The following is a 24,663-nucleotide window of genomic DNA, read 5'->3' as shown; positions in this document are numbered from 1 at the left end:
GCTTCTTTCCACATGACCGGCAACAAGAGTTTGTTTAGTACTTTGGAGGAGAAATATCTCCAGATACTCATAGTGATGGGTAATGATGAAAAGTACAGTGTCTCAGGTGTAGGCACGGTTATTTTTCAGAGGGAGCATGGAGCTCACCTTACCTTGACTGATGTCAAGTATGTACCAGGACTGAAGAGAAACTTGGTGTCGATCACGATGCTGGAAGACAGAGGCTATGATGTAGTCTTCAGTAAGGGAAAGGTTTTCCTTAGACACATCATCACTAGATAGGTGAAGCAGATTGGTTCATGGGTCAAGAACCTGTATGCTCTTGAGGTTCAAGATGCATGCAAAGCCTTGAGCAGCAAGGCAACTGATGGAGACTTGGTGGTTGAGAGGGAGAGTAAATTGCCTCTCAACATGCAACGCCAGAAGAAGTCTCAGATGATTGTGGAGGAGCCACGATTGATGCAATAGCTTCAGGAGGTTGTGGAGTAGCCATAACAGGGGAATCTGAGTGGAGATCGAGTAGAGACGTCTACTCATGCAGAGACCTCCAGTATGGGGAAACTTTGAGCTAGGTGGGCAGAGGGATCACATGCAGCCATACCTCCAGGTAGGAGGTGGGGCGATGTGGAGTGATCGTCCCAAGGAGGAGGGGTAGGATCCTTGAGGTACCCAACCTCTTGGATGAGACATTGCTACAGGATCCCCGATGTTGAGTAGCATGAACTGATGGATTGGGTAGAGACAGATGCGGATGGAGCGACAAAGAGAGCTACAGTGCAGGGAATCCCAAGACAACGCAAAGGTAGCACAAGTGTGTTGCACAGTGCAGGGTAGCACAAAGAAGGGTGAAACGGTGCAAGATGCATGGAGATGTTGCAGTAGAGTAGAGGTCAGAGAGGGAGCACTTGGCAGCAGTAGGTAGAACTTTAGCATCAGAGTATGTTTCTAGCCCAACAGAGAGGTCAGTTGGGATTTTTTTTTGTTTCGAGAGTTGTTGTAGCAACCACACTTGGTAGATGTGTTGCATGCAGAACATTCTAGAGTTACAAGATCGGGTTCGAGAGGAAGCCTTTCTTATTGAGAGGGAGTGTTGAAAATTGGCAACAATAAATTGCTAAAAATAGAAGTGCTAAAAATAGCACTACTAAAAATAAACGTTTGGGCATTAGTGCTGGATTGGGCAACAGGGAATGAAAAATGGAAGTGCTAAAAATAGAAGTTCTATTTTTAGCAGTTCAAGTTGGATTCCTATTTTTAGATAGTCCCTAGTCTAAAATAGGAAGTAAATTCGAATTTGGTCTTACCAGCAGTTTGAATATTAATTAATTAATTCTCCATGAGTTAATTAGTTAAGGAAAATCAAACTTGAAGTCTTTGTGAGAACATGCAATAATTTCTCCACTGATTGGGGAATGTGTCCTTGATTTGCTCCATTGATTGAGGAATTAAGGATGAGTTCTATATTGAGAGGATCAATTGACTTAGTTTAACTTAGTCAAGTTCAGTTAGATTAATTTAACAAGTTGTTAAATTAATGAGATATAGTTTGTTGATGCTTGCATGCATGTGACAACTATTATTTTCAGATAACTGAGTATTCTTTCATGGATAACTGATGCATGGTAGTTCAGACAGAGACCTAGTTGAGATCAGATGGTGGGACAGTGTTCTGTCAGTTGCTAGGATATTTCTAGTAATTATTCCTTGCATGCAGGAGGAACTTGAGTCGTCAAGTATTGCGTAGTTGGACTTGAGGTTGGTAGCAGGTATGATTAGGCTAATTTACATGTGTTTTGTAATTGACCCCAGAAAAAACTGCGCAAGGAAATAGGAGCTTGGACCTGAGGTGCAGCCTTTATATACAGGGCTAGGTAGTCTATAAGCTTCATCATCAGAGTACATAGAGAGCATGATAGCTTTTGAGTTGATTCTTTTTGTATGTTGTTGAGGATTTCCACTTGATTGATAATATAGTGTTGGGGTTTTATGCTAGTGCTTTCCCCAGTGATATATTCCGTGTTATATTGATTCCTTCTTATCTGTTATATGTGTTCATGCTTGATGTTGCTCATGTTCAATTAAGCTTCCGTAAGGTTTATGATAGATGTAGATATAGTATTATGCTTTAGTACATTGCATATATCAGTTTGATCTGCAAGTGAAATTTCTACATGATATCAGTGAGCTAGCTAATTTGTAGAGAAAATTCTACAGGTTTTCCATTCATTATTCACTTTTGATTATTTTCATTGTTGCACTCACCGCTATAAATTTGATTATTATCACTGTGGTGCACCAATTTCTTCCATTTGAGTTCCCATTGAGCTCAAACATTTTATTTTTCGGGTTTACACATTATAGAGGAGAGAGACTCTGCACAAGATAAAGAAATTTGAGGATAGCCAAGAACCCATCCCATAGAGGGGGGCTGGTAACATTTATTTGTTCCCTTCACAGGTGTTACAATAAAATCTATTCTTTGTATATTTGGTTTCCATTGGATTATTGGAGTTATTATTACTATTTAATTTTGTTGTTTAACTATGATTGTGGCATAGATCAGGACTTTGGCATGTTTTTTTTTTTCTATCAGTTGCTACAGATCTACAATGTTTAGAAGCCATTTATATTGTTGTGACTGTTTTTCAGCCACATTCTTAAGTGTTTCCTTTTCGTACACCTTTGAGAAGAAAACACTATAACAAAATTGGCGACTCCGCTGGTTTTTTACTTCAGATCCAAAAACATGGGTGGCCTTCAGTTTTTAACTTAGGGTTTCTTCATTTTTTAGTTTCTTAATGTTGTTTACTAGCTTTCTAACCCTAGATCTGTCAAATTTTTAACATTCAGAAGTTTTCTGGTCTTTTCTATAGGTCACAGGAACCAGCTGCGACATAGATGGCAATTTTTTCTGAGACTTGCTGACCAGGAATCAAGGAGCATAAATTGCACTTTTCTGCCTAAAAAGTATGATTTGGAGGTCCAGAGCTCACCTTTCAACCCAAAAAGTGTGATCCCCATGAAATTAGGCCAGTACCTGTGATTTTTAGGGTTTTCGGGTTTTTGTCAGATCTATTTCTGGGTTTTGCTAAGAGCTGTCTGCTGGGTTGGCTGACCACTGTCCTATCCTACTTAATTCTTGATCTGCTGTGATTTACTGATTGAAGTGGAATTTATCCCCTTAGGGCTTCTAATACACTTCCACCCTTATAAAATGATTTTAGCTGAGTAAGAAGTCTAAGTTTTTGCGGCAGTTTCAGCCATATTTTTCCAGATTTGTACCCTTTTGTTTAAGATACTCAAAGATAGGTTGTTTCCATCCAAATTTTCATTTTAAACATTGTTAGGTCATTTTCCTTAGGATCCCATCGGTTTCCCTAGGTTTTATACCCATCTCCCTATCTATTTGCAATGATCTTCCTCTATGGTTGTTTATTGTTGCTGCAACACTTTCGAGCAACCTAGTGTCATTTGATCCCAGTCACATTGACACTTAGATCTCTTGACCTTTTCAGTGTGTTTTTAGTTGATTTTTCCACCAACCAGCACAGCGTTTGCAAACCCAGTTTGGGTGGGGTTTAGTTAATTGATTTGCTGTTCATTTTCCGTTTTTAATTTCAATTTATTTTCAACAATCTTTTTTCTTTTTTTTAAACACGATCTGGGCTTAATTAATAAAAACACTTTCACACCTTAAGTGAAGGGTGCCTAGTTTACATTGCCAAGCCAAGACTTAACATAATAAATTTATCTCCCCACACAGAGACAAAGGCATATTGTTGATCTCCCTTCCCCATTTCCATGTCACTCGTGTCTTACCTATTGAAAATAATACTGAGAGGGGGGGTGAATCTATATTATCAAGTCAGATATTCCCTTTTTCTAATTCAGATAATATACTCTACGTCAGTTAATTAAACCCGCGTATATACACAACTATGTTGAAAGAAAATCGCGTATACAATGCAAACTTATAATTTACTTTATCTGTCAGATGTTGATTGTTAATCTGTGTTTCAGAATCAAATAACCAGCAAGCAGGAACAGTAAAACAGAGCAGAAGACAATCACACACAAGAACAAAAGATATAAGGTGGAAACCCAATGTGGGTGAAAACCACCTGCTGCAATTCGTCTCTATCTTCTTTTAATTAGAAAACTTCCTTTTACAATGTACTGGTGCAGTCCTTTGCCAGTACGCAGGCTGCAACCTACAGAGAGCTACAACCCTCTCTCGTTCTCCAGCTTCTCCTGGACGGGAGCTACAACCCCCTTAGCTCTTGCACTAGCCAAGATACTAGTATGTAGGTGCTGGCCTACAGAAGGCTACAACCTTCTCCTTCTTCTAGGGACCACGTTTCATAAATTTTTAGACTGGATCCATGAACATCAAACAATCATAAACAATTTCTGCATCAACCAACCTCCTTTTCACCAATTAGAACTGAATCAAGTAGATACTTTTCTAATAGTTGTACCCAAAATACTGTAACAGCAACCACACACCAAATTCTGAACCCAAAACACTGCAGCAATAAACAGAAGCAGCAAGATCACAACTCAAAATATATACGCTACTTTAATAGCCTGAAACCTGCGTGCATACGCTTCTGCGTATGGAACAACCTGCGTATACGCTGTTTTCCTTCACTGAACCAGCGTATATACGCGCCTTCGCTTCACTGAACCTGCGTACAGATCTATAAAGGATAATTCGCTCTTTCAGATATTCAAACACTAATTAACCCAGATTATCAGTTTTATAGATCAAGCAAGCGCCACATATAACAGATCAAAATCATACAACGATACTACCATTCGAGCTTAAAGATTATGATCCATCAATAGAACTTATCCTTCTCTTTGCGCTAAGGTTCCTCCTTCATTCAGATCCAAATCTGCACTATAACCCAATTACCAGTATTCCAGATCTAGTACTTTATCAGATATTGAATAATAATTCAGATGATCCTTTGCCAAATGATCTCCTTCCTCTTTTATAGTCTTAGGCCTTTCTCAATACCACGGTCCAAAACCATAATAACACAATACCACGGGCCCAATACTTGGAATCAACACTTCTGACGAGATACCATGGTCCAAAACCATAGGTTCAAGTACCAAGGACTAACTACCATGGACCAAAGGTAAGTTTTCCAACATATACGTGCTTTTCCTTGCGTGAAAGTGCGTGTATACGCATACACGCCTTTGTAACGTCTAACCCGCGTGTATACACATCTTTGTCTAGATGAACCTACGTATATGTCTTTTCCTTCATTCTGAAAGCCTGAATTGAGATCTATTATCAAAGAGAGTTGCCATCAAGGACAACACCTGTGCCATAGCTCCAAACCTGTGCCATAATGCCAACAATCTCCCCCTTTGGACTTGATGGCAACCCCAAGATCCTCAAAGTCATTCTCCCCCTTTGTCATCAAGGGCAAAGGGTTGTGCTCCCCCTGAGTGCATGCTGAAATCTTTGCCCTGCTGTGCTGACCATGCTCCCCCTGACTGTAGGCAAGATCTGCAAAAAGATGTTCTTCAAGAAGAACCATGACTTATACATCATAAAAGACCTTCCTATCACCAAAAGACTCAATACATACATCCATCACCCAACCAAGTGGGGATACATCAGAAATTTACATATGACAACGAAGATCATTACATGTTCATCCCAGGCATAGTGGGGAAACCAAAATAGGCCGTTACATGACCTTGACACCATAAAAGAGATACCACAAAAGAGATACATAACATAGAGACGAAATACTTATGAAAGTCACCAATAACTGATAGCAGTAGCATCTGTCAATCACCATTCAGATCAGCAACCAAGATTTCCTTCTGCTCTCCCTCTGCCTTTGTTCCACCTAAACTCAACAATAGCTTAGAACCAAAAGCTTCTAAGATAATGCCAACAATGCATCATTAGAAGTTTATCTGCTCCCCCTGAACCTGTGCTGGATGGTCTCTTTCAGCCCCATATCAGAATATCTTCAACCAGAGCCTGTCCCTACTCATATCCCTCAAACCTCCATATATGTGACTGTGTCTGCACAAACCGGCATATGTACATGGATCCTCCTCAGGAAACTCTCGTACACCCATTTTTCTCTGTAACAGACAAGATTTAACAGCAAGATGATGCATCTAATACCCCCAGATTCTGTCTGAGGTATTCAAAAGTTTCCCTGGGTAGTGGTTTAGTGAGAATATCAACAAATTGTTCCTTAGAAGGAACATACTCCAATTTGACCTTTTGTTCCAACACTTGTTCCCGGAGAAAGTGATGCTTGATCGGTATGTGCTTGGTCTTTGAATGCATGACTGGGTTCTTTGAAATGCGGATTGCACTTGTATTATCACATAAGATGGAGATAGGTGGTGTACAAGTGATTTGAAAATCCTGCAAGGTCTGCATCATCCAAAGGAGTTGAGTGCAGCAAGATGCAGCAACCACATATTCCGCTTCAGCTGTAGATAAAGCAATCGAACTCTGTTTCTTGCTGAACCAAGATACTAATCTGGAACCCATAAAGAATGCTCCACCAATTGTGCTCTTTTTGTCATCCACGCTTCCGGCCCAATCTGCATCTGTATAAGCATGAAGTGTGAGATCTGTATTTCTAGGATACCATAAACCATAGTTTTGAGTTCCTTGAAGGTACTTGAAGATTCTCTTAACTGCCTGAAGATGAGTTTCCTTAGGATTTGCTTGAAATCTTCCAACTATTCCCACTGCATGCATAATGTCTGGTGGGGTACCTATCAAATAAAGTAGACTTCCAATCATAGATCTATAGGTTGGTTGATGCACTGCTGCTGATTCATCATTTGCATTGAGGCTGCATCTTGTAACCATGGGGGTACATACTAGTTTTGCATCTTCCATGCCATATTTCTTCAAGATCTACTTGAGATACTTGGTTTGAGATAAGAAGATGCCGCCTTCATTTTGTTGGATTTGCAATCCAAGAAAATATGTCAGTTCTCCAAGCAAAGACATTTCGAATTCTTTCTGCATCACCAAAGCAAAGCTTTGACTCATAGCTTCTTCATTGCTGCCAAAGATAATATCATCTACATACACAACAAGTATTAGCAATTTGTCATTTTCAATTTTTATATAAAGATTGCTATCTGCTGATCCTTTTGAAAAACCTTGTTGATGAAGATATTTGTCCAAACGGTAGTACCAAGCCCTTGGAGCTTGTTTAAGACCATAGAGAGCCTTTTTTAGTCTACATACAAGATTTGGATCATTTCCAAGAATGAAACCATCTGGTTGCTCGATGTATACTTGTTCTTCTAGGTCTCCATTCAGAAAGGCTGACTTCACGTCCATTTGAAATACTTTGAACTTCTGAAAGCTTGAGAGAGCAAGGAACATTCGGATGGCCTCAAGTCTAGCAACGGGAGCAAAAGTTTCTTCAAAGTCTATTCCTTCTTGTTGAGCATACCCTTTACAAACAAGTCTGGCCTTGTTTCTAATAACTTCCCCATTTTCATTCAACTTTTTCTTGAAGATCCATTTTGTTCCTATGACATTCTTATCTTTTGGTCTAGGAACCAGCTCCCAAGTGTTGTTCTTTTCGATCTGCTCAAGTTCTTCATCCATTTCCTTGACCCAACATTCATCTTTGCATGCCTCTTTTACATTTTGTGGTTCAGTGGAGGAGAGAAAATCCAAATAGCTTGAGGCTTCTGCAATTGTTCTTCTTGTTTGTATACCTGCCTCTTTTTGCCCCAAAATTTGAGATTCAGGATGATTCTTCTGAACATACCTAGATGGAATCTTCTCTTCTATCCTTATCTGTTCCTCTGGTGCCTCTTGAGGTTCTTCTTCATCATCAGTCTGATTTTGAGGGTAGTCTTCATCTTCTTCGATATTTTCATAATTTACTTGCCTAGGAATGTATCCTTTTTCATCAACCACTACATCAATGCTGTCAACAATTCTTCCAAGTCTTTTATTGTAACACTTATATGCTTTGCTGTGGGGAGAATAACCAAGGAGAATTCCTTCATCTGCGCTAGGTTCAAGTTTGCCAAGCTGTTCATCATTATTTTTAAGATAGCATTTGCTTCCAAAAATTTTGAAATGCTTTACCGAAGGAGTCTCACCATACCAGAGCTCATGAGGAGTTTGAGTGCTATTCACTCGGACATTTGTTTTTTTTAGGATAACAACCGCAGCAAATGCAGCTTCACTCCAGAAAGTTGCGGGAGTTCCAGACTCATCAAGCATAGCACGAGCCATTTGTTGAACCATTCTGTTCATCATTTCCACCACTCCATTTTGCTGAGGAGTCCTAGCTGTAGAGAATTCCCTTCTTATTCCATGTTCTTCACAAAAATCGAAAAATTCATTTGAGGTAAACTCCCCACCTCTGTCAGACTTGAGGCACTTAATTTTGTGATCTGATTCGTTTTCAGCCAAGGCTTTGAAAGATTTGAATTTGTCGAATGCTTCGTCTTTGTGCTTCATAAGTCCTAACCAAACCATCCTGGAGAAGTCGTCAATGAATAATATAAAGTATTCTTCTCCTCGAGGTGACCTTGTCCTAAATGGACCACATACATCTGTATGGACTAGCTCAAGAGGCCTGCTAGCTGATCCTTCCTTCTCAGGGAAGTTAGTTCTGGTTTGTTTACCAAACTGACATGATTTGCATATAGTGTTGTCTGGAATTTTGATATCTGGAAGACCACGTACTGCCTGGTATTTGCATGCTTTCCTTATTTGTGAAAATCTTAGATGCCCCAACCTTCGGTGCCATAACCAGTGTTCATCATCCTTGCTCAAATAGCATTGTTGTTGTCCTTATTCAAATATGTATAAATTATTTGGAGTTCTTCTGCCTTTGATAACTGTTTTTCCTGTATCAAGATCACGAACACTACATCCATTTGATCGAAATATTACCTCGGTTCCTTGATTGCACATCTGACTGACACTCAGAAGATTATGCTTCAAGCCATCAACATACAAAACATTTCCTGCTTTGACCTTTTCTTTCAACTGGGCAGTGCCTTTTCCTTTTATGACTGCAGGGGTATCATTTCCAAAAGAAACTTTCTTTCCCTTTTCTAAAACACTATATGATTCAAGTTTTTCTTTATCACCTGTCATATGCTTCGAACATCCGCTGTCGATGTACCATTGATTTTCTTGTCCTTCTGCATATAAAGCTATCCCACATCTTTCTCATTGCGGTTCCTTCATTTTCCATGTTCTGGCACTTGAGGTTTGTTCCTTCTGAGTTGTCTTCCAAAACCTGCTCCTGCATTCAGAATCTTCATGACCGAAGTTATTACAAATAGAACATTCAATTTCATTTTCAAGGGCCGAAAAGTTGTTATAGGTTCTTTTCATGATTCTAGTCATACTTCTTTGTTTTTGAGCTTCTCTAGTCATGATTGTCTTATAGGCAACACATTGAGCTGCTTTGTGGCCAAAGTTATGGCAAGAGAAACATTGGCCATTGAAGAAACTCCTCCGATTATCAAATCTACCTGCCAAATGATTGTAGTTTCTATTGTCATCCATTCTTGAGGTAAATTGAGAAGATTTTACCTGTGGCTGGTTGTAGCTTCTGTTCATCCTTAAGGTGGATTTCCCCTGATTTACCTGATAGTCTTTGTTTAGTCTTGATGTAATTCATCCCTGATTTACCTGGTGATCTCCATTAGGCTTTTTCTCATTCCTCCTTGCTGCATCGAGATAACTCTTTGAGGTGGATGCTTGAGATGCTTCTCCATTATACCCCAGACCAGTCTTGATTAGTGGAGAATGCTGTATATTGATAATCTCATCCAGAGTTTCAGATCCTTTAACAAATTTAAGATTAAGAGCCTTTGTTTTCTCAATTTCTTTTCTAAGGCCAACAATTTCACATTCTAACTTCTCAAGAAATTTTTCTTTTTCATCAAGTTGGAATTGCAGAGTATCAATGATCACATTCTTTTCTTCTAAACATGTTTTGAGTCTAGAAATCTCTTCATAAAAGCCATCCATATCTATAGCATCCATGTAATCATCATCTTCAAAGGCCATTAAAAGTTTATAGTTAATACCTCGTTCATCTTCATCACTATTTGAAAGACCATCACTATATTCATGAGTGTAGTAACTTTTCTTAGTTACATTTTGTTTCTTGTTCCATCTAACAGGTTCCTTCCCTTTGTCAGTTCTATCCTTATGAGGACATTTGGCAGCATAGTGACCGACGCTCCCACAAGCAAAGCATTTGAAAGGTAACTTACCTCAGAATCGTCCAGCACCCCGTTGAAGATTTCAGACAAAATTTGATTCTTCTTCTTCTTTTGACACGTGTCCTGACTCATAGTGCTCTCTTTTGCCTGAAACCTTGAAGGCAACTTCTCTCCTGTCTGATGGACCTCCTTTGCTCATTTCATAAGCAGTTAGAATTCCATGCAGATGTGACATTTTAAGGTTTTGTAGATTCTCTTTTTCTTCTATTGCAGAAACTTTAGATTCAAACATAGGGGACAAAGATCTTAGAACTTTTTCAACCACAACAACCTCTTTTATTTCTTCACCCAAGTTTTTCATACAATTAACAATCTCATCTACCCGAAGAAAATAGTTAGCCACACTTTCATCATTGTACATTCTGAGATTTTCATACTGAATTTTGAGGGTTTGAAGTTTTGCTCGTTTTACCTGATCATCTCCTTCATAGCTTAGAACAATCTTGTCCCATATTTATTTTGCGGATTTAAACTGCATAACCTTGACAAATTCTGATTGAGATAGGCATCCTAATAGAGTATTGACCACCTTTGCGTTTGTTTCATATTTCTTCTTCTCAGCCAGATCTGTAGGAGTTGCTGATGGAAAAGTATACCTTGTTTCTATGATATCCCAGACTTCTGTACCAAGAGATTGAACATAGGCAGTAACTCTTACCTTCCAATATACGAAGTTTGTCCCATCAAAAATTGGTGGCCTGATTGATGCTTCAATCTCGTAGTTGCTCATGATGAAAGATCTTCCTTCAAGCGATCAAGCTTCTTCTGAAGGACCTGCTTTGATACCAATTGTTGAAAATAATACTGAGAGGGGGGGTGAATTAGTATTATCAAGTCAAATATTCCCTTTTTCTAATTCAGATAATATATGCTACGTCAGTTAATTAAACCCACATATATATGCAACTATGTTGAAAGAAAACCGCGTATACAATGCAAACTTATAATTTACTTTATCTGTCAGATGTTGATTGTTAATTTGTGTTTCAGAATCAAATAACCAGTAAGCAGGAACAGTAAAATAGAGCAGAAGACAATCACACACATGAACACAAGATATAAGGTGGAAACCCAATGTGGGTGAAAACCACCTGCTGCAATTCGTCTCTATCTTCTTTTAATTAGAAACTTCCTTTTACAATGTACTGGTGCAGTCCTTTGCCAGTACGCAGGCTGCAACCTACAGAGAGCTACAACACTCTCTCATTCTCCAGCTTCTCCTGGACGAGAGCTACAACCCCCTTAGCTCTTGCACTAGCCAAGATACTAGTACGTAGGTGCTGGCCTACAGAAGGCTATAACCTTCTCCTTCTTCCAGGGACCACGTTTCATAAATTTTCAGAATGGATCCATGAACATCAAACAATCATAAACAATTTCTGCATCAACCAACCTCCTTTTCACTAATTAGAACTGAATCAAGTCGATACTTCTCTGACAGCTGTACCCAAAATACTGTAACAGCAACCACACACCAAATTCTGAACCCAAAACACTGCAACAATAAACAGAAGCAGCAAGATCACAACTCAAATTATATACGCTACTTTAATAGCCTGAAACTTGCGTGCATACGCTTCTACGTATGAAACAACCTGCGTATACACTGTTTTCCTTCACTGAACCAGCGTATATACGCGCCTTCGCTTCATTGAACCTACGTACAGATCTATAAAGGATAATTCGCTCTTTCAGATATTCAAACACTAATTAACCCAGATTATCAGTTTTATAGATCAAGCAAGTGCCACATATAACAGATCAAAATCATACAACGATACTACCATTCGAGCTTAAATATTATGATCCATCAATAGAACTTATCCTTTTCTTTGCGCTAAGGTTCCTCCTTCATTCAGATCCAGATCTGCACTATAACCCAACTACCAGTATTCCAGATCTAGTACTTTATCAGATATTCAATAATAATTCAGATGATCCTTTGCCAAACGATCTCCTTCCTCTTTTATAGTCTTAGGCCTTTCTCAATACCACGGTCCAAAACCATAATAACACAATACCACGGGCCCAATACTTGGAACAACACTTCTGACGAGATTCCATGGTCCAAAACTATAGGTTCAAGTACCAAGGACTAACTACCACGGACCAAAGGTAAGTTTTCCAACATATACGTGCTTTTCCTTGCGTGAAAGTGCGTGTATACGCATACGCGCCTTTGTAACGTCTAGCCCGCATGTATACGCATCTTTGTCTAAATGAACCTGCGTATATGTCTTTTCCTTCATTCTGAAAGCCTGAACTTAGATCTGTTATCAAAGAGAGTTGCCATCAAGGACAACACCTGTGCCATAGCTCCAAACCTGTGCCATAATGCCAACATTACCACCATTGTGCCACCCAAGCATTTGTTGTGGAGACTCTTAGGCCTTCGTCCCCAGTTTTTGCTTGGGCATATTACCCCTCCCTACAGGGTTCGAGTTCATAGTCTGCCGAGTCCTCATACCGACTCTTCTCCTCTTTCATCTGATTCCTCATCTGATTCTGAGCCTCCTTCACTGCATACCATCACTATGTCTGGACCCACAGCTAGTGCAGGAACCTAACCTGGTGTTGGCTCCGGTTCTAACTCGGTGGTCACATCTAGTGGAACAGTCTCAAGAACCATTCCAGTAGCTCCCTTGCTCCCTTTTATGGCTGGGCTAAGTCTCCCGGATTTTAGCTAGTTGATAAATGATCCAATACACCATGATGCTGGTTGGCCTGCTATGCTGACTAAGCTTCCCTCATACATCCCAAAGTTTGAGGTTAATTCTGGAGAGAACCCTACCAATCATGGCCGCTCCTTCCACATCTGGTGTTCATCTAATTCCATTACCGATGACTCCATTCATCTTCGGTTGTTCCAACGCATGTTTACTGGAGAGTGTGGAGTACTGAAGAAGGTATGTTTTTATTTATTATTTTGTCATCTTTTTTTTAGAACTTGTAACCTCTTTGCATCATCAACTAGGTAGATAATAAGAAATCATGACAAAATTTATAGGATTTATACGCAACACGAAAACAATAATAATTTCTATTTCTTATGTAGGAAAAGGGAAAAATGAAAGATTGCCATTCCAAAGAAAAATACAGGGCCAAGTTAACTACTGTCCCTTTGGCAAGGAACCATATGCAAACAAGGCGATCTAAATTAAAACATATCAGCCAAGGAAAGGAAAAGGAGATATTGACTCGGCGCAAGAAAACAAACAGATAACTGGGAATTAATAGTTTGGTGAATCCCTCAGGATCCTTTGATCCTGAGGGATCGCTGCCTTAACTATTTTTGCATCCTTGATATCTCTGCTTTAGCTGTTATAAAAAGGGGTAGCACTGCTAGCCCGGGGGACGATCTGCTGTTATTTTTCTATGTAACTTTTCTCTGTATTTGAAACTTTGATCATCGACTCTCGTTGAGAAGTGATTCGCTGTAATTCTGTTTTAATGCTTTAATATAAATCTGGTTGTTGTTCCATCTTTGATCCTGGAATAATCTCAAGCAGTGTATCCCTGGAGGCTAAGGGCCCGGCCCTGGTGGAACACTTGCTCTTGTACCATTATCTTTAATTCGTGCGTGGTTTTCATTATCAGCTTTGATCGGTAATTTGATGTGTTTTGTTATTTTATGTCACAGATCTGTTATATTTACAATATCGTTCTCTGTAACAGGAATATCGTATTGATAATTCTGACTTTATAACATATTGCTATTCCTTTAAGTCATTGATGTAACATTATTGTTTTTTACAGAATGCTATTGCTGTTCAATTACAGAGTAACCGGGCTGTAATATTCTTAAGTTGGTATTACTGTATTCATCTATGGTTTATGTTTAATTACGATTGTTGTTCAATTGACATTGTTGTTCCATTACGAATCGCGATCGTTATCCGTTATAACTGAGATTAATATTTGTGGTATTAGAGTCAGATTACTGTTTCTCTCAATATTAAGGTGTGTTGTGTGTGTTATTTATTTCGGTTTACTGTACATTCACAATTGGATCTAAGCACTATTCTATATTTCATTACTAATCAGTTGCCATTCTATTTCCGTATGCTGTCTGATTTATTCCTAGAGTAAAGATTGCTATCTGATTTCTGTAGGATACGATTGTTGCACTTATTCCTGTAGATTAAAGTGTTGTTGTTTATAAGAATTAGTTGCTGTTACATTTTCTAGTTGCTATTCCATTTCCTAATTGCTGTTCTATTTCCTGTTATTTACGTTCTCATTGATTTGGTGTGCAAAACGATTTGAAACTATAGTGGGCATTGACATTTGTTGTCTAGTTCCCAGATTGATGATCTGTTCCTTGATTGTCTTTAATTACATCAGTTTACAGAGGGATGAGTTACTGTTACTGGACCCTTGACTGATAAACCGCTTAGTTTTCTGAATGCATGATTTAGGCTTTAAAGTGCTTTGCTGTAAGTAGATCTTGTTTTAAGCATTCATTTACTCTTGTATTCTGGGCACTATACTACTAGCATTACTCTAACAAATGACCGCCTCAAATTGAGTACACTCTTTGAAATAACAAATCGTTCCTGGATTGACAAGTTAATGTGAGGTAATTAGAGGTGAAAAAGACCCTTTTTACGGCTCGACATTTTGGCGTCGTTGCTGGGGAAGAGTGTAGCCATTTGTTTCTTTTTCAGAGTAGTGTAAGATCCTGTTAGGAAAGAACTAGGTTTTAAAATCGAAAGGTAAGAACCTGCGTGTGGAGTATGTAATAGCCCTGCTCCCCTGCCCACTTTCCTGCAGATTTGTTGCTATTTTCTTTGGGTAGAACTTAGCAGTTGATTTGAGTGCATGACTAAGCAAAAAAAGCCTAAAAATAATCCCAAACCTCTAACCAAGCCCGATAAAGCTAAGGGGCCGGTGACCCTTAGCTGATCAACCTTTATAGATGAAATCCTTAAAAAAGCAGAATCTCAGCCTTTAGTAGGACCTAGAAAATTTGCTTCTAGACAGCCTACTAGTTCCCTTCAGGCCATAGGATCACCATCTGTAGCCTTTGTTGAGGTGCACAGTCAAACCGAAGAGCAAGATTTTCAAGAAATTGAAAATTCTAGCCCAAAATCATTGCAAGAAGGGAACCTTAGCAATCTCTGTGAAGGAAGAGGAGAAATAGGAGAAACTGAAGAACCAAAATCTCCTCTTGGGGTAATACAGCCATTAAGCAGCCCAGATAAGGGAAGTGCTGCAAAAATCATTTACAACAAAGTTGAAGAAATTCAAGAACCTGAACCTTCCCCAACGTTAGGCACTCTCATTATCCCAGATAAAGGAAGTGCTGTCAAGGCTATTCCCGTTAGAGCCATTCCCCCTCGACAACCTAGGAATACCCTCCTAGACATCCCAGAAGGTTATTGGCATATATTTGACCAAATGGCCCAGAACCAGCCAAACACCCAAACCTCTACACTGCAATACCCCATTGTGGATACTGCAGCTAATGCACCTATGAAAGCAATTCCTCTCCAGCATATCCCTACATTCCATGGCCTTACATCAGAAGATCCAGATGCATTCCTGTTTGAATTTGATGTGTTGTGTAGAGGATATGACTATACCACCGATCCCCAGAAACTGAAATTATTTCCCTCTGCATTAAAAGGGGTTTCTTTAAGATGGTTTATGGGATTAGGTGGTGGTGTTATAAATAACTGGGACCAAATGAAAGAGTCTTTTCTAAAAAAATATCAGGACTATTGCAGGTCTAGAGAGTTAAAAGATGAAATATTTCATATGGTAGCTGGACCAAATGAAACATTAGAAGAATATGTAGAGCATTTCCAGTACAATCTTCAAAGATCTCCCTATGCATCATTACCCTTACCTGATAATGTATTAAAAACAACATTAATTAGGGGAATGAAGGAACAATGGATTGAAACAATAAACATTATGGGGAAAGGAGATATTTATCAGGAAATTTTTTTTGACATTATTGATTTATGTATCAGGAGCTCGAGAGGCAGCACAAGACTAAAACCAGCAGAACATGATCGATTTGTAAGAGATAATAGAATTTCGGAAGAAGGAGTAACTTGTGCAGAAATTGGAAATTTATTAGAAAATTTTAAAACTGACATATTGGGGACACTGACAACACAACTTGATATTATGCAGGCCAAACAAAAGCAAGCAGAGGCAGAATAGAATTTGGCAATCTTCTGTCCCCGATGTAGAAAGAAACATAACCATAAGGAGTGTCCATTAGATGTAGTCCAAGTTTACACCATTTGTACAAAAGACCACTCCACAGAGAGCTGCCCCTCACTTCCTGAATTGAAAGCAGTATACAAGGAAGTAGAAGAAGAGCCAGAATCAGTGTATCTACTTAATTAGTGCCATCAATGGTAGCCACGACAATCAGGTATGTTTTCAGACCCAACTTCTTCTTTTCATCCTCCACAATATCATGCTCAACAATATAATACAATGTGGCGAAATCAACCTCCCTTCTCGAATTGTTCACAACAATCATTTCCTTCATCATCTCCATGGCCGAATCAAGCAAGCCAACCCAATTGGCCAAATTTTCCCTATACCCCACCATATTGGCAAAACAATGCATATCTAGCACAATGGGCTCCTCCTACTTCACAGAGTCAAGCCTGGTAGACAAACTGGCAAAGACCGTTGAATTAGCCAGTAGGAACCATCCCGCTTCCTCAACCTACACTGCCAGCCTTACAGCAAAACCCCCAGCCTAACTTAAGACTGCAACTCCCAACCCAACCCAACCCCAATCCAAATAATAGACCGCTCCAATCCATTCAAATAATTGAGACACCAGAAATAGGCACCGATCTAAGGGAGTGTAATGACCTTCAATTAAGATCTGGGTGTATCATCGAAACAAAGGGAGATAAAAAAACTCAAGTTGAAAATCAGTTACCTACAGAACAACCGCTACAAGAAGAGGACGTGACCAGACAACAAATTCATGACCCAACAACCACATCCTCTCCCCCATTCCCAGAGCGATTAATTATACCTCAACCTATACAACACCCTAATTTTGATATTCTGAGAGAACTAAAAAATCTGTACATAAAAATCCCATTCCTCCAAGCCATTCAAGACATCCCCATGTATGCAAGGACTATCAAAGAATTATGTATAAAGAAACCAAGGTGGAAAATAAAAATAACCCAAAAGTCCAAGTAGTTGGCACTCTATCCGACTTATTATCAGGGAAAGAAACACCCATTAAGTACGAAGACCAAGGAAATCCAACAGTAACCGTAAAAATCAATGGAAAAACCTTCTCAAATGCCTTAGTTGATCTAAGAGGTGCAATTAATATCTTAACAACCACCACTTGCCAAAAACTGGGCATTACATCAGTAGAACCGACCTCTACTTTACTAGAACTGGCTGACCGATCTGTGGTTAGGCCAGAAGGCACACTACATGATGTCATGGTATCCGTTGACTCCTGGGAGTATCCGGCCAATTTTCTGATAATAAACCCCAAAAACCAACTTGACGGACATCTGTTGATTTTAGGCAGACCTTGGCTTGCAACTGCCGATGCTTATATTGGCTATCGACAAGGCAGTATGACCATAGCTAGGGGGGAAATATAAAAAATCTAGCTATATATCCCCCAGCGCAGCCAAGTGTCACAATAATAAAAATTAACAAGCATCCTGTATCATACCTTACCGAAAATATTAGATCCCCATTAACCATAGAAGAGGCCTTTGATTTCAAAGATCAAACAGAAGATGATGCCATTAATAATTTCATTAGCCAAGCTGAGCCCAGATCCCACATACAATGTCACATGATAGAAGCAAAATTTGATAATGAATTAGAAGAAGATCCTCTTAAAGATATGCACGATCAAACAATACCTACTACCTCTGTCTCAAATAGTAAAATTGTAGAAATTGACCCAGGAAAAACTTTAAACATTAATGGCAACCTGACTCTCGAACAAGAAGAGAAGCTCATCCAACTATTGAGGAAATACAAAGAAGCATTTGCATGGGACTATGCTGATATGAAAGGAATTGATCCCCAGTTATGTACACACCAAATTTACATAGAAAAAGATGCGAGACATGTTCGCCAACCACGAGACTTAATCCTCATCTAAAAGATGTTGTAAAAGCTGAACTTCAAAAATTTTTAGATGTCAACTTCATCTACCCTATCTTCAATAGTAAATGGGTCTCTCCACTTGTTGTGGTACCAAAGAAGAATGGAAAGTGGAGGATTTGTGTAGATTATAGAGAACTAAATAAAGCAACACAAAAAGACCACTTTCCCCTTCCATTCATTGACCAAGTATTAGACACTTTGGCTGAAAAGAAATTCTTTTCTTTCTTAGATGGCTTCAGTGGATACAATCAGATTCAGATTGCCCTTGAAGACCAGGACAAAACCACTTTTACTTGTCCTTGGGGAACATTCGCCTACAGGGTTCTACCTTTTGGCTTATGCAATGCTCCTGCCACATTTCAAAGGGCTATCCTCAACATCTTTTCAGACTTAATAAATGAAGGGCTCGAAGTATACATGGATTACTTTACACCATACGGAGACAATTTTGACCCAGCGTTGGACACATTAGAAAAAGTTCTCCAGTGCTACATTGCCACTAGGCTCTGTTTGAGCCATGAAAAATGTTATATGATGATGATTGAAGGACTTATTCTAGGCCATTATATTTCAGCAGCTGGAATACAAGTAGACCCAGCCAAAATTCAAGTAATTTTGCTAATTCCCACTCCTACCACTCAAACAGAGGTATGCAGTTTTCTTGGATTTTCTGGTTATTATAGAAGGTTTATAGAACATTTTTCACATATTGTTGCACCTCTATATGCACTGATAGGTAATGTTGAATTTCTTTGGATAGAAAAATGTGACCGTGCTTTTTAGGATTTGAAGAATCTTGTGTCGACAACCCTAGTCCTTCGAGGATCAAATTGTGACCTGCCATTTCAAATTTCATCAGATGCCTCAGATACAACTATTGGAGTCCTTGGGTAGGAAGAAGATAAAAAACCATATGCAATTTATTATATTAACAAGAATTTATCCCCTGCTGAATTGAATTATACCGTCACTGAAAATGAATTTCTAGCTATAATACATGTTGTCAATAAGTTTAGGCATTACATTACTGGATATCCTGTTATTTTAAATACAGATCACTCTGCCATAAATTACTTAGCAAATAAACCAATCGCAAATGGTAGAATAACCAGATGGTTGATTTTATTGTAGGAATTTGATATCACAATCAAAGACCTCCCTAGAAAAGAAAATCCTGTAGCTGACTTTCTCTCACAGATGCCCAAACCTGTGGATGCAGTAGCAGTTGAAGATCAATTTCCAGATGAGCATCTGTTTGTTGTCACTATTAAAACACCTTGGTATGCTGATGTTTTGAATTACTTAGCAGTAGGCAAATTATCGAAACATCTGACCCCTAATGAACGAAAGCAGATTGTCCAGCGAAGTGCTCAATTTTCCTGGATTGGGGGCTACCTGTTCCACACAGGAGCAGATATGCACATCAGGAGATGTGTCCGGGAGGATGAAATTTTCGACATTTTGAAAGCTTGTCACGACAGACCATGTGGCAGACACTTTGTGGATCGGAGAACTGGACATAAGGTGCTCGAAACAGGGTATTATTGGCCTATGATCTTCGAAGATGCAAAGAAGTTCATTCAAGCTTGTGACAGTTGCCAAAGAATAGGACACCCTAGTTAGACTGACGAAATGGCCCTGAATCCACAGCTAGTTATTGAACCATTCAAGCGATGGGCACTCGATTTTTTTGGTCTAATTAACCCATCCTCGAACTAGAAAACATATATTCTGGTGGCAACAGAATATGTCACCAAATGGGTTGAAGCAGAGGCATTGCCGAGAGCTACAGAGGATTCTGGCATACAATTCTTGTTCCATATATTTGTGCGATATGGGCTTCCAAGAGACATAATTACTGATGGTGGACCATAGTTTGCTTGTAACAAGATTGCTGCAACACTCAAAAACTATCATATTCAACACAAAATCACCACTACATACCACCCACAAGCAAACGGTCAAGTAGAAAGCAACAATAAAATAATAGAAGCAATTTTGACAAAAACCATTGCGTCACATAGACGCGATTGGGCTGCAAGACTACCAGAAGCCTTGTGGGCTTATAGAACAACATGGAGAAGAACTACCGGCTATTCACCATACCAATTGGTATTCAGAAAGGAACTCATTTTTCCCATAGAATTTGAAATCCAAACATTGCGAACAGCACAAGAAGTCAACATAGATCTAAACGAGGCATAGATTAATAGATTACAATAGATCAATGAGCTAGATGAGATCAGGCTCTCTGCCCTTCAACACACTGCATTAATCCAACAACAGCGAGCTAAATGGCATGACGCTCTCATTAAAAAGAAAGTCTTCTGCGAAGGAGATTGGGCGCTCTTATACGATTCTAGGTTTCAGGATTTTCCCAGGAAGCTTCAGACTCGTTGGTTGGGGCCATACGAAATCCAAAAGGTACATGATAATGGCACCCTTACCCTAATCACCATTGATGGATTTGGACATACCTTCAAGGCAAACAGCCACCGATTTCAACTATACCGTAAACCACTTACTCGGGAATCCTTCTACCAACAACTCCGTGAAGATTCTGACATGCAAATTTTGGTGGAGGAAGAGAAATCTTCCTCACCTCTAGTTCATTAAAGTGATTTAACTGTTTTTACATTTTGTACATAATTCTTTTGCTTTGTTAGCATAAATTATTCTCTGTACATATTTTTTTCACTTTGCAGTTACTTTTACAAGAATCGGCAATTCTATTGTTTTTGTTGTTCCTTTTAGAAGGAACAACACCTTCACTATCTTGTTAATTCCTTTCCTTCAGCTTGTATTTTTCTGCTGTTCCTTTTTCAAAAGGGACAACATTTTTGTTTTTGCTGTTCCTTTTCCAAAGGAACAACATTTGTGTGCACTTTTGTTTTTCTGCTGTTCCTTTCCCAAAGGAATAACACTTTCGTTTTGCTATTCCTCTTCCGAAAGAACAACACTTTTTGTATTAGTTGTTCCTTTTTCACTGCACTTGCGTTTTTGCTGTTCCTTTTCCAAAGGAACAACACTTTTGCGTTTTTGCTGTTCCTTTTCCAAAGGGAAAACACTTTCGTTTTTTGTTGTTCCTCTTCCAAAGGAACAACACATTTGGTTTTTTCTGTTCCTTTTCCAAAGGAACGACACTTTTATTTTTGTTGTTCCTTTTCTAAAGGAACAACACTTTTGGTTTTTGCTCTTCCTTTTCCAAAGGAACAACACTTGCGTTTTTTTTGCTGTTCCTTCTCCAAAGGAACGACAATGGCATTTTCTGCTGTTCTTTTTCCAAAGGAACAACACTTGTACTTTTTTCTCTTCCTTCTTGAAATAACAACATTCTTGTATTCCTTTTATTGATGCTTATTCTCCTTGCTGTTCCAATTAAAGGACAACTATTGTTCTTCTCAATATATGATAATTTTGAGTCTTTTTGGAGCACAATTATACACTTATGCAATGGATACAAAACTAGAGCATACCAAAATCAGTAAATCATATGAAATCGCTATTTTTACAGGAAATTGCTTTGAATTGATAAGAGGAAAGAGGAAAGGACACAACTATCCATCACTTTGTTGTCGTTATCCTACTAATACTGATATGATTAGTTATCTTTATCATGCTGGTTCTTTTTAAATTCCCATAATCTTCTTTGATCATTATTAAGGAATAAGAACAAAGGGTATATTTTTCTATTGAGATGTTAAGACTTCTTCCACCATTCCTACTCTTAAGGAGTGCTGAACCACCCTTTGTGTATACATAGGAAAGTACTTTATAAAAGAAAAAAAAGAGAGAAAAATGATTATATAACTTATGGGTTGTCAAATGCAGGATAGGGGGTCTCATCAAGAGCCAGCCTACCATGATCATAAGGAAGAAAGTGAAGTGGCATTCCCACTATGGCCACCACACTAGGGATATGATCCAAGAGGCACATCAGAAAAAATAAAGAGTCCTTGGAACAGGAGGTCTCATCACAAGCCGGCCTACCCACCTTTCACTCCTTCCTGGTGAATGGCATTATGGTTTAACTGGTTACCAAGCCAGCATAATGGCCTCCATTTTGACATTGCACAACACTTCCTAAGCATACACAAAGGATCATGGTTCCATGGGTGAAACAAACAACTTTGTCAAGGTTATGGACACCTGTCGGCAGCAGAGCTTTGTTAATGGTATTGAAGTCACATTCCTTATACACCAATAATAATCATTAACACCCTTCCTTGTCTTATACCTTTGTAATATGTCACATGAGATTACGTATACCATTTCCCCGAACCATTAAACACATGAAAATATATTACAACCAATCATGATGGAAAAAGTTGATAATGACCGCATCAGACTTTTTGTGCACGTTAGCTGTCCTATCCTCCCAGCCTTGCATCATATCATAGCATTCTCTTATTTGTTAAGCGATCCTATTATACGCCTTGATTTCGACAATATGCTCCTTTTGTAAAACATGGCATTTCAGCATACGCTGTTCCTTTATGACTATATAATATGGTAGATCGGCACGTCGCTCCCTCATTTGACGGCCGAGGGTGGCCTATCACATTACAGGGGGGAGGCGGTGACCTCATAATTTGTTGGTATACGTGTCAGACTATTATTTAGAAAACTGTTTACTTGGAAATAGAAAGGCTTAACAGTATATTGTTTTCAATCTGCATGGCTTGCTATTCCTAAGCCATTTCCGTATTATGCTCTGTAGCAATTAGTAAGTAACCCAAGATTTGAACGAGTCCTACTGTTTCGTTATTTCCTCTGTATTTTTAACAGTTTGAATAGCCTACTGTTCCATTGTCGTCTCCGAATTTTTATAGTAAGCTAAAGCATGGGAGGAAGATCAATTTGGAGAGAACCACAGGTATTGACAGTCTTTTATGCTGCACGGGAAATCCTGGCAAGGGCAGGATGGTTAGTCTATCTTAATTGTTTATAGGAATCTAACAAGACCATAGCAATAGAATTCCTGCAGAACTTGCAAGAATATCACTCCACAGTAAGGGGGAGACACATAACAGTCACCGACGACATAATTGCAGAGGTCTCGAGACTGCCAGCCACTAGACCTGTGTGGACTCTAAAGAAGGAGAGATTGTGAAAGATCATGAAGATATTCCAAGATGAAGGCCAAAACCTGACAGTCAGAGGAAAGGAGTCCTACCAGCAGCACTGGGCGAGCTGTGGGCAGAATTGGCGAAGATCATCTAGAGCTACATCACCTGTGAAGGTAGGAAAGACGTGGTAAGATCACGACACCTAAAACTCTTAGCTGCATTAAAAGAGAAATGCTTTGTGAATTTACCTGCATTTTTAAATTCATTACTTCATGATGTCGCCCGAAGTATGAGGAAATCACAACATGTAGAATCGGTAGTAAGTCACCATGGGCTGATACGGCTAATAGTTAGTGACAATCTTGCTCAGCAACAGAGTAGATGGGAAGAGATAATTGCCATGATAGAAGGGGGATTGACTATGCCAGCCTCAAAACGTAAGCATGCAACCAGTACACCAAATAGACCATTGAAACAGAGGAAATCATTCAGATTGGCATGGATTAGAGGGAGGATGGAAAATTCACAAGGGAATACTAGCCAACCTGTGGAGATAGATGATTCTGGGGATGAGCAACCCCCACAATTGGAAGGAGGAGAGAATGAGAAAGAATTGGAAGGAAATGAGGAAGAAGAAACAGAGGAAGAGACTGAGCAACTTGGGCAGGTGGAGGCGGAGACAGAACAAAGTGAAGAAATCCCATTGCAAAATCCATTGCAAGAGGATGAATTGGCCAAAATTCTGACCAATATGGGTGAATATGCCCAACCTCTCAGTCGCTAGGCCTCCATATTGAAGAGGAACCAAAAGAGCAATCTGCTCAGGACAAGAATGCACCCGAAGAATTACGTGACAGGGAAGTAGAAGAAGAGAATCATCCATTTCATGATGAAGGTATGACAGAAGAGAAAAGTGACACAGAGGAGGAACAATCTGTTCCTAGCCAGACTACACCGGAAGAATTCCAGGAGGAAGAAGGGGTGGAACAAGAAGTCACCCAAGAAATAATAGAGCAAACTAGGGTTTTTACTCCTGATAAACTTGAACAAAACAGCGAAGGAGCACCCCAAGAAGAAAACCAGTGAATTGGCCAAGATAACAGTCCAAGCCCGATTAAACAGACAACTGTTCCTTCTAAGAACACAAAAGAAATTAAATGACTGCGAAAAGAACAACAAATAT

General features: G+C 39.2%; 1 pseudogene; it reads right to left on the bottom strand.

Annotated features, from left to right (window-relative positions):
- The window catches only part of LOC149170240 (putative pyridoxal 5'-phosphate synthase subunit PDX1), a 123,125-nt pseudogene that overhangs the window by 69,917 nt on the left and 28,545 nt on the right, over positions 1-24,663 (bottom strand).

Source organism: Pinus tabuliformis, chromosome 4_2, assembly GCF_031772625.1.
Source record: "Pinus tabuliformis cultivar Carrire ecotype Pingquan chromosome 4_2, CPIR1, whole genome shotgun sequence".
In the NCBI taxonomy this organism is placed as follows: Eukaryota; Viridiplantae; Streptophyta; class Pinopsida; order Pinales; family Pinaceae; genus Pinus; species Pinus tabuliformis.
Note: the sequence above shows the minus strand (reverse complement) of the source record. Positions and strands in the feature narration are given on the sequence as shown.